Genomic DNA, 10,438 nt, shown 5'->3' with positions numbered 1-10,438 from the left:
GCGGGGTACGTGTATTAATGGGGTACACAGGGAGTTTCACACGCAGTAGGCCCTGTGCGAGCGGGGTAGGTGTATTTGAGGGGTACGCAGGGAGTTTCACATGCGGTAGGGCCTGTGCGAGCAGGCTACGTGTATTTGGGGGGTACGCTGGGAGTTTCACACATGGTAGGCCCTGTGCGAGCGCCGAACGTGTATTACTGGGGTTCGCAGGGAGTTTCACACGCGGTAGGGCCTGTGCGAGCGGGGTACTTGTATTACTGGGTTTCTCGGGGAGTTTCACATGCGATTGAGCCTGTGCGAGCAGGCTACATGTATTTGGGTGGTACGCGGGGAGTTTAATACGCGGTAGGCCCTGTGCAAGCGGGGTACGTGTATTTGGGGGGTACGCAGGGAGTTTCACACACGCTAGGCCCTGTGCGAGCAGGCTACGTGTATTTGGGGGGTACGCAGGTAGTTCCACACGCGGTAGGCCCTGTGCGAGCGGGGAACGTGTATTCCTGGGGTTCGCGGGGAGTTTCACACGCGGTAGGGCCTGTGCGAGCGGGGTACGTGTATTACTGGGGTTCGCGGGGAGTTTCACACGCTATTGGGCCTGTGCGAGCAGGCTACGTGTATTTGGGTGGTAAGCGGGGAGTTTCACTTGCGGTCGGCCCTGTGCGAGCGGGGTACGCGTATTTCGGGGGTGCGCAGGAAGTTTCACTTGCGATTGGGCCTGTGCGAGCAGGCTACGGATATTTGGGGGGTACGCGGGGAGATTCACATGCGGTAGGCACTGTGCGAGCGGGGTACATGTATTTCGGGGGTGCGTGGGAAGTTTCACTCGCGATTGGCCCTGTGCGAGCGGGGTACATGTATTTCGGGGGTGCGCGGGAAGTTTCACACGCAATTTCGCAGTCAGAGCGGGGTACGTGTATCCAGTGGGGTGCGCGGGGAGTCCCACACGTGAATTGGTCCTCCCAGGTGTGCCCTCAACCCCCTCCACGGGCCCTGCAGGCAGCCCACACCACAGGGGACTACCCTGCACCCCTGGTCATGTCCCGCAGGCAGCCCATCTACCATGGGCATGCCCCCCAGCCAGGCCACATGTCACCTTGCACTAGTCATCACCAACTCATGTCCCCCTGTACCCGCACCCCCCAGCAGTGAGGGGCACCTGCCAGCAGGCCCCCACTCATGTCCCCCTGCACCCCCATCCCCCAGCAGTGAGGGGCACCTGCCAGCAGGCCCCCCTCATGTCCCCCTGAATCCCCACCCCCAGCATTGAGGGGCACCTACCAGCAGGCCCCCACTCATGTCCCACTCATGTCCCCCTGCACCCCCACTCCCCAGCAGTGAGGGGCATCTGCCAGCAGGCCCCCACTCATGTCCCCCTGCACCCCCACCCCCCAGCATTGAGGGGCACCTGCCAGCAGGCCCCCACTCATGTCCCACTCATGTCCCCCTGCACCCCCACCCCCCAGCAGTGAGGGGCACCTGCCAGCAGGCCCCCACTCATGCCCCACTCATGCCCCCCAGCACCCCCACCCCCCAGCAGTGAGGGGCACCTGCCAGCAGGCCTCCACTCATGTCCCACTCATGTCCCCCAGCACCCCCCCAGCAGTGAGCCTCAGGCCCAGACTTATGTCCCAACAAACCACATGTCCTAACAAAACAGACCCATGTCCCGAAAGCCAACCCTAATCCCCCTTGCCCCCCAATCCAAGCATGCAACCATCCACAAAACCCACTCCCAAATTACCCATGCCATGATAGATGAAATGAACCACCATGCCCATGCAGGAATGCACAACGTAGCCACACAGTGGCAACACGTGACTGAGTGTCATGCCTGCCGGACATACCTCTGGACCAGGAACAACTTCTCCATACAAGATGAGTTACGCCCATAGATCCAGGCGACCTTTTTACTCAAAATGGAGGTTGTTCGATACTTTGCCCGGAAAACGACGTCTGCATTTTTCACGTCGTTAATTTTCACGTGACTCAGGTCCGTCACGTGTATCACGGCAGTGCGTACATAAGCAGCGTGGAAACTCCATTCGCTGCTTCTGATTAAATCAATTTGGACGTTTGTAGCTGAACTCCTGACCTGCGTTCTCGCATTCGTTTCAGCAAACTTCTTGGCCTAATTTGAGCCTGCTTTCCTCCACACGCTAATTCCTGGGTTGCGTGTATCCTGTTCGCGTGCCAATTCTCCACGCGGACGCTGTCTGCAAGCGCGGCTGTCCTGAGCTGCGTGAATCCTGTTCGCGTGCCAATTCTCCACGCGTACGCTGTCTGCAAACGTGGCGGTCCTGAGCTGCGTGAATCCTGTTCGCGTGCCAATTCTCCACGCGGACGCTGTCTGCAAGGGCGGCTGTCCTGAGCTGCGTGAATCCTGTTCGCATGCCAATTCTCCACGCGGACGCTGTCTGCAAGCGCGGCTGTCCTGAGCTGCGTGAATCCTGTTCGCGTGCCAAATCTCCACGCGGACGCTGTCTGCAAGCGCGGCTGTCCTGTGCTGCATGAATCCAGTTTGCGTGCCAAATCTCCACGCGGACGCTGTCTACAAGCGCGGCTGTCCTGAGCTGCGTGAATCCTGTTTGCGTGCCAAATCTCCACGCGGACGCTGTCTTCAAGCACGGCTGTCCAGAGCTGCGTGAATCCTGTTTGCGTGTCTAAATCTTCACGCGGAAACGCTGTCTACAAGCGCGGCTGGTTTGGCTGTGTGTATGCTGTCACGTGCAATCCTGCACGTGTTTTTCTGAACTACTTCGAACTTTTGGTACCTGTGACAGTCAGCAGGTGAGATTCTTATTTTGTTCTTCGTGGGAAAGGAAGTATTTCATGAACTATTGGAAGGTGATTGTGCACAGTACATTGGACGCTATCCTGTGGTGCACCAACCCGGTATCTAGCAAGAGCCTCGTGCCGTTCGGGATAAGTCTCCCTTACTAATCTTCCCTTCCTTTGTCGTTTGTTCAACTCTTGGGACTCTTCAAGAAACTGTCCTGGAATTCTTCAGTTTAGCCTTAAGGTCAGTGTCTGAATTAATCTCAATTCTGTGTTTCTTAGTATTTGACTTGGGACAGTGTCTTATGATACTTATCTATTCTAGGCATACTTCCTATACAATTCCCACGCCCTTTCCAGTGATCCATCTCTCTGCCTGTTTTATTCAGTCAGAGAGTTGTATCATTTGGAAGGTCTAATTTGACCTGCCTACAATCAAGTCGTGTGAAGATAGGATCCAGAATAGCCCTATCAAATTGTATCCTTTTTTGGTTACTGTATCCTTTTCAGTTGATACTTTGGTGATTTATGACAGAATCAGAAGCCATGGAGGGTACTGATCCTATAACTGTTTTGACTCAGTTAATTTCTGACTTGAGAAATGAAATGATTACGGCACAGGATATGCTAAGACATCGAATGGATGTTATGCAAGATGCCATGCATGTCAATCCTCAGGGAGCACAGATTCCAGTAGCCATTGCATCTGGATCTGGGACTACGGCACCATCATTATCACAGGAAACTCTTAAAGTGGTTATGCCCACACAGTTTCCCTTGGCTCCTCCGGAAAGGTTCACAGGTGATCCTAAAACCTATAGAACCTTTGTTAATCAGTGCCGACTTCATTTCCTTTGCCGGCCTAATTCCTTTCCTGATCTTACTACTAAAGCAGCATTCGTGCTTTCCCATTTGGGGGGTACAGCTGCTGCTTGGGCAAATTCTTTATTGGAATCAAATAGCCCCTTGTTGTACGATTGCGATGATCTTCTGGCGGCTATGAACAAAGTCTTTGATATGCGCTATGCTACTCAAGCCACAGATCTGGAGTTGTTGAATTTACAACAAGGTACTCAACCTCTGTTGGCTTACATTGCAGGATTTAACCAATTAACGGCCGAAACCCGATGGCCGGAAGACAAGAAGACGGCTGTTTTCTACAAGGGTCTTTCAGAAGAACTCAAGGACGCTTTGTCCACGGTTCCAGTGGTTCCTACAGGTTTTTCAGAATTTCTTGATTTAATTTTACAAGTTGATGCCCGAAGAAATGCCCGCAAAGGAGAGAAAAAACCTTTTCTTCCGGCACCAGTTCGTTCTGATACACCGGCACATTCTTCGAATGATCCTGAACCAATGCAAATTGGCGCGGTGAGAGGCCGGTTGTCTAAAGCCGAAAGAGAGAACCGAAAGAGAAATAACTTATTTATGTATTGCGGTTCCTCCGAGCATTTATTGGCGGCATGTCCTAAAAGACCAAATAAGCCTTCGGGAAACGCCAAAACTCGACAGTAGCAGGAGTCCCTGTGTCGAGTGTTACATCGGACTCCATTACATTTCCAGCTCATGCACGGATAGCTGTTGAGATGATGTTACATTTCAATGATCAAGACTTGGCTTCCAAGGCTATGGTTGACTCGGGAGCCACTAATAATTACATTGATATCACATATGCCAAGAAATGTTCTATACCTCTTATAGACAAGAACAAACCTGAAACTGTTAATACAGTGAATGGATCAATCTTGATTTCCGGTATGGTAACTCAAGAGACTGTACCTATTCAGATGACTTTATCAAATGGTCATTCGGAGGAAATAGTCTTCGATGTCATTGCGGCTCCTCAATACCAAATAATACTTGGACTTAATTGGTTGACTCTTCATAATCCCGCCATAGACTGGGTTACGGGATTGATCCAATATCCTTCCGTTTTTTGTAACGAACATTGCTTTACCAGCCAGGTGGTGTCAAATAAATCACATATGTTGGCCTCTATTGAGGGAATCTCTGCTATCAATGTGGTACATCAGAACAGTACGCATATACCAAGTGAATATGCAGATTTTGCCGATGTGTTTGACAAAGATCAGGCAGAACAGCTTCCTCCACATAGGCAATATGATTGTCCAATTGAATTGATTCCTGGAGCTAAAAGTCCTACTGGTCGAGTTTATTCTTTGACTCTCAAAGAAGATGCTGTCTTGAAAGAATATATCGATAAAGCTCTGGATATGGGATTTATACGGCCATCTCAATCGCCGGCTGCCTCTCCTTTATTCTTTGATCCAAAGAAGGAAGGAGACCTAATGCCTTGCATTGATTACAGGGCTATTAACGACATCACCATAAAGAATCAGTATCCTTTACCATTGATTAATGTCCTGCTAGACCAATTAGGATCTTCCAAGTATTTCTCTAAATTGGATTTGCGCGGCGCTTACAATCTGGTTCGCATTCGCGAAGGAGACGAATGGAAGACCGCTTTTAAGACGCGGTACGGCCTTTACGAATATTTAGTGATGCCTTTTGGTCTTTGTAACGCTCCCGCCACATTTCAGTTCTTCATGAACGATATCTTCAAAGATATGATGGATCAATTCGTGGAGATTTACTTGGATGACATTTTGATATATTCATCATCTTTTCCAGAACATGTTAAACACGTCTCAGCTGTCCTACAAAGATTGAGAGAGAATAAACTTTTTGTTAAAGTTGAGAAATGTGTTTTTCATACACAAGAAGTGGAATTTCTGGGTTATGACATTACCAATCATGGTGTTCGAATGAGTCATTCTAAAGTGAAAGCCATATTGAATTGGCCTATCCCACACAATGTCAAGTCATTACAATCATTTCTAGGATTTGTGAATTTTTATCGCAGATTTATTCGTTCTTTCTCCAAAACAGTGGCCCCATTGACAGCTTTAACTAGCTCTAAAATTCCATTCTGTTGGAACCAGAATGCTCAAGCTTCCTTTGAGAAGTTAAAAGAAGCATTTACAACTGCACCTGTACTTCAGCATCCTGATCCGGATGGTCAGTTTATCGTTGAAGCAGACGCATCCAGTGTCGCTACAGGGGCTGTACTCTCGCAGGTTTGTGCAGAAACTAAGGAGGAGCATCCAGTTGCTTTCTTCTCACGCAAACTTACCCCTTATGAACAGAACTATACTGTCACTGAGCGTGAGTTACTTGCAATCAAAGATGCTTTCCGAGAGTGGAGACATCATCTTCTTGGGGCCAAACATCAGGTGGTGGTGTATTCCGATCATAGAAATCTTCAGTCATTTAAAACTATGAAATGTCTCACAGCTAGACAGGCCAGATGGCATGTTTTTTTTGCTCAATACGATTTTCAAATTACTTATCGCCCTGCCAGACAACATGTCAAATCTGATGTTTTGTCTCGCATCGGTGAAGAGGTGAAAGAAGAATCATCGGTTCACAATAAGTTGTTGGCAGATCACGTGATATGTAGTTGTTCTGCACAACCTTCTCTAAAAAACGACTTACAGGAGTGGGTGAAACTAAATCCACAATTGATTCAGGAATTGAACATTGATTTATACAATGGTTTGCCTTTTAAACAAGGAGTACTCTATCTACCAACTGATACCATACAGAAAAAAGCCCTCAGTTGGGGTCATGATTCTTTGATTGCCGCCCATCCTGGACAGAAGAAGACTCTAGAGCTATTGAAAAGATGGTGTTGGTGGCCGTCTATAACACAAGATGTTATAAATTATGTTTCAACATGTTCGGTATGCAGTCAATGCAAGAATACTCCTGGCAAACCAGTGGGTTTACTCCAGTCTCTACCAGTTCCCAAAAAACCATGGGACATGATATCAATGGATTTTGTTTTTGAACTTCCAAGAAATAAAGGATACGATACCATATGGGTGGTGGTGGACTACTTTACAAAGTTGGCGCTTTTCATTCCCTGTATTGGTGTACCAACAGCTGCTGGTCTGGCTGATCTATTCATCCGGCATATATTCTGGTTTTTTGGTCTGCCTTCAGTGATCATCACTGACAGGGGCTCACAATTTGCGTCACGTTTTTGGAAGGCACTAAATTCGGCATTATTAATTGATGACAGGTTGTCTAGTGCTTATCACCGTCAAACGGATGGACAGACTGAGAGAGTCAATAGCACTATGGAACAATATCTGCGATGTTTGTTCTTACAGTTTCAGTCAGATTGGCTCAATGTTCTGCCGGCCGCAGAGTTCGCCTATAAAAATTCCTATCATAGTGCTATAGGTACTTCGCCTTTCTATGCTTTGTATGGGCAACACCCACGTTCCATTCCTTTTGACTCCAGTTTGTCTTTGGATACTCCTGCAGCAGGACGTACTTTTAGGGATCTTAAGAATCTACAGAAGAAAGTTGAGCAGCAATTGGAGCAAGCTAAAAAACGAGACAAGTACTATGCCGACGCTCATAGAATCCCTGCACCTGTCTACAAAGCAGGAATGAAGGTATGGCTGTCCACAAAGAACTTGAGAATACCCGGCAAAAGGAAATTGTTGCCTAAATACATTGGGCCATATGAAGTGCTCCAAATCATAAATCCGGCTGCTGTCCGTCTGGCCTTGCCACAACGGTGGCGAGTGCATCCCATTTTCCACGTATCACTCATCAAACCGTGTTCGGATGCTACTAGATTACCTGTACGGCCTGTTGCTATTTCAGTGAAAGGGTCAGACGAATATGAAGTGCATGACATTCTGGACATGAGGTTGCGGTCTGGAAAACCATTTTATCTGGTAGATTGGAAAGGTTATGGTCCCGAGGATAGATCCTGGGAACCTCTGTTTAACATTCATGCTCCTACTTTATTAAGGCGATTCCACTCGAAAAGGGGAGAAGCTGCGCCATTGGGGGGTGGCACTGTCATGCCTGCCGGACATACCTCTGGACCAGGAACAACTTCTCCATACAAGATGAGTTACGCCCATAGATCCAGTAGACCTTTTTACTCAAAATGGAGGTTGTTCGATACTTTGCCCGGAAAACGACGTCTGCATTTTTAACGTCGTTAATTTTCACGTGGCTTAGGTCCGTCACGTGTATCACGGCAGTGCGTACATAAGCAGCGTGGAAACTCCATTCGCTGCTTCTGATTAAATCAATTTGGACGTTTGTAGCTGAACTCCTGACCTGCGTTCTCGCATTTGTTTCAGCAAACTTCTTGGCCTAATTTGAGCCTGCTTTCCTCCACACGCTAATTCCTGGGTTGCGTGTATCCTGTTCGCGTGCCAATTCTCCACGCGGACGCTGTCTGCAAGCGCGGCTGTCCTGAGCTGCGTGAATCCTGTTCGCGTGCCAATTCTCCACGCGGACGCTGTCTGCAAACGCGGCGGTCCTGAGCTGCGTGAATCCTGTTCGCGTGCCAATTCTCCACGCGGACGCTGTCTGCAAGCGCGGCTGTCCTGAGCTGCGTGAATCCTGTTCGCATGCCAATTCTCCACGCGGACGCTCTCTGCAAGAGCGGCTGTCCTGAGCTGCGTGAATCCTGTTCGCGTGCCAAATCTCCACGCGGACGCTGTCTGCAAGCGCGGCTGTCCTGTGCTGCGTGAATCCAGTTCGCATGCCAAATCTCCACGCGGACGCTGTCTACAAGCGCGGCTGTCCTGAGCTGCGTGAATCCTGTTCGCGTGCCAAATCTCCATGCGGACGCTGCCTTCAAGCGCAGCTGTCCAGAGCTGCGTGAATCCTGTTCACGTGTCTAAATCTTCACGCGGAAACGCTGTCTACAAGCGCGGCTGGTTTGGCTGTGTGTATGCTGTCGCGTGCAATCCTGCACGTGTTTTTCTGAACTACTTCGAACTTTTGGTACCTGTGACAGTCAGCAGGTGAGATTCTTATTTTGTTCTTCGTGGGAAAGGAAGTATTTCATGAACTATTGGAAGGTGATTGTGCACAGCACATTGGACGCTATCCTGTGGTGCACCAACCCGGTATCTAGCGAGAGCCTCGTGCCGTTCGGGATAAGTCTCCCTTACTAATCTTCCCTTCCTTTGTCGTTTGTTCAACTCTTGGGACTCTTCAAGAAACTGCCCTGGAATTCTTCAGTTTAGCCTTAAGGTCAGTGTCTGAATTAATCTCAATTCTGTGTTTCTTAGTATTTGACTTGGGACAGTGTCTTATGATACTTATCTATTCTAGGCATACTTCCTATACAATTCCCACGCCCTTTCCAGTGATCCATCTCTCTGCCTGTTTTATTCAGTCAGAGAGTTGTATCATTTGGAAGGTCTAATTTGACCTGCCTACAATCAAGTCGTGTGAAGATAGGATCCAGAAAAGCCCTACCAAATTGTATCCTTTTTTGGTTACTGTATCCTTTTCAGTTGATACTTTGGTGATTTATGACACTGAGGAAATGTTCAATGAGACATGCACAAAACCAATTACAGAACACAGCACCAATTCTGAAGTAATAAAAAATGTATTAAAAACATAAAGAACTGACTTTCATGAATAGTGAACTGAAAATCAATGCACAATGACCGAAGTAGAAAACAATTATTGTAAATCCAATGAAGTTAAAAAAAAAAGAAAAATCACGTAGAATAAAAAAGTGGTCCATTGCCAATGTCCATAATAAAAACATAATACAAATTTTAAAAAAGCCATTGATCCATGGGAATATAGAAAAAGAAAGTATGTACAAGTCTGCAACTATATACAATGTAAGTCCAAATGGTACATGATCCACAAACAAAAGGTAACCTACAAAAAAGTCCTAGGAAGAAAAAACTATATACACATGAAGTGGAGCAATGTCCATTAACTCCAAATTAAAAGAAGAACAAAGGAAACCTAACACTATCTAACTATATACAATGGCGGCGGGCAAGTCCTGTGGCTCACTCTGTGATGTCCCGGGCCAGGGTATCATCGAACTCCATGTCGATGTCCCGGAGGCGGGCCTCTGCCCTGGCCCCGAGGTCTCGCAGGGATGCACTCATGGCCTGTTCCAACTCCCTGCGAGTTGCCTCGAGGCACTCTGCCCACCTCAACGCCCGACGCATGGAGAACTCCGCCCTGACCATGGTGAACCGCGCCTCTTCTGCCCGCCGCCGCTCCACATCTATGCGCTGGCCCAACCGCAGCCACACGGAAGACACTCCCATTCCAGGGTTCTCCTGCCCTCTGGCCAATGCCTGCCCCTCTGATGTCGATGGCCCCGAGCCATCATTGCTCCCACCTAGAGCCTGCTGCTGTTGCTGCTGTCCATGTGCCCTGTCCGGTGCCTGCACATCCTCCATCTGCTGGACTCCAGTTGTTGGGGTGTCCACCCCTGCTGGACCGCCGACTCCCGACTGTGGCAGGGATGGGATCTCCACCAAGCTGGCTGTGTTGGTCAGGCCAGGTCCACAGGGGGCCCTGGTGGAATCTGGGCCGGAAGACGGCAGGCAGAACGACTGGTGCATAGTCTCCACAGAGGAGGAGAGGTCCGCCAGAGTGCGCAACACATGTAGGAACCCACCGACCAGGGCCCCTCCAAACAGTGCCACGTCACGGCGCTGCTCTTCGTGATGGCATGCGTGCTCCGCCCAGGAAGCACGCACGTCATCACGAATGTCACTGCAAGCCCCTGTGGGGGCTCACCCGGCCCTTCCGCTACAGCCGTAGTGGCAGACGCAGCACCAGC

This window comes from Ambystoma mexicanum, chromosome 8 (genome assembly GCF_040938575.1).
Source record: "Ambystoma mexicanum isolate Mex_15411 chromosome 8, UKY_AmexF1_1, whole genome shotgun sequence".
Taxonomy (NCBI): domain Eukaryota; kingdom Metazoa; phylum Chordata; class Amphibia; order Caudata; family Ambystomatidae; genus Ambystoma; species Ambystoma mexicanum.
The sequence above is the reverse complement of the archived record's forward strand: the minus strand, read 5'-3'. Positions refer to the sequence as shown.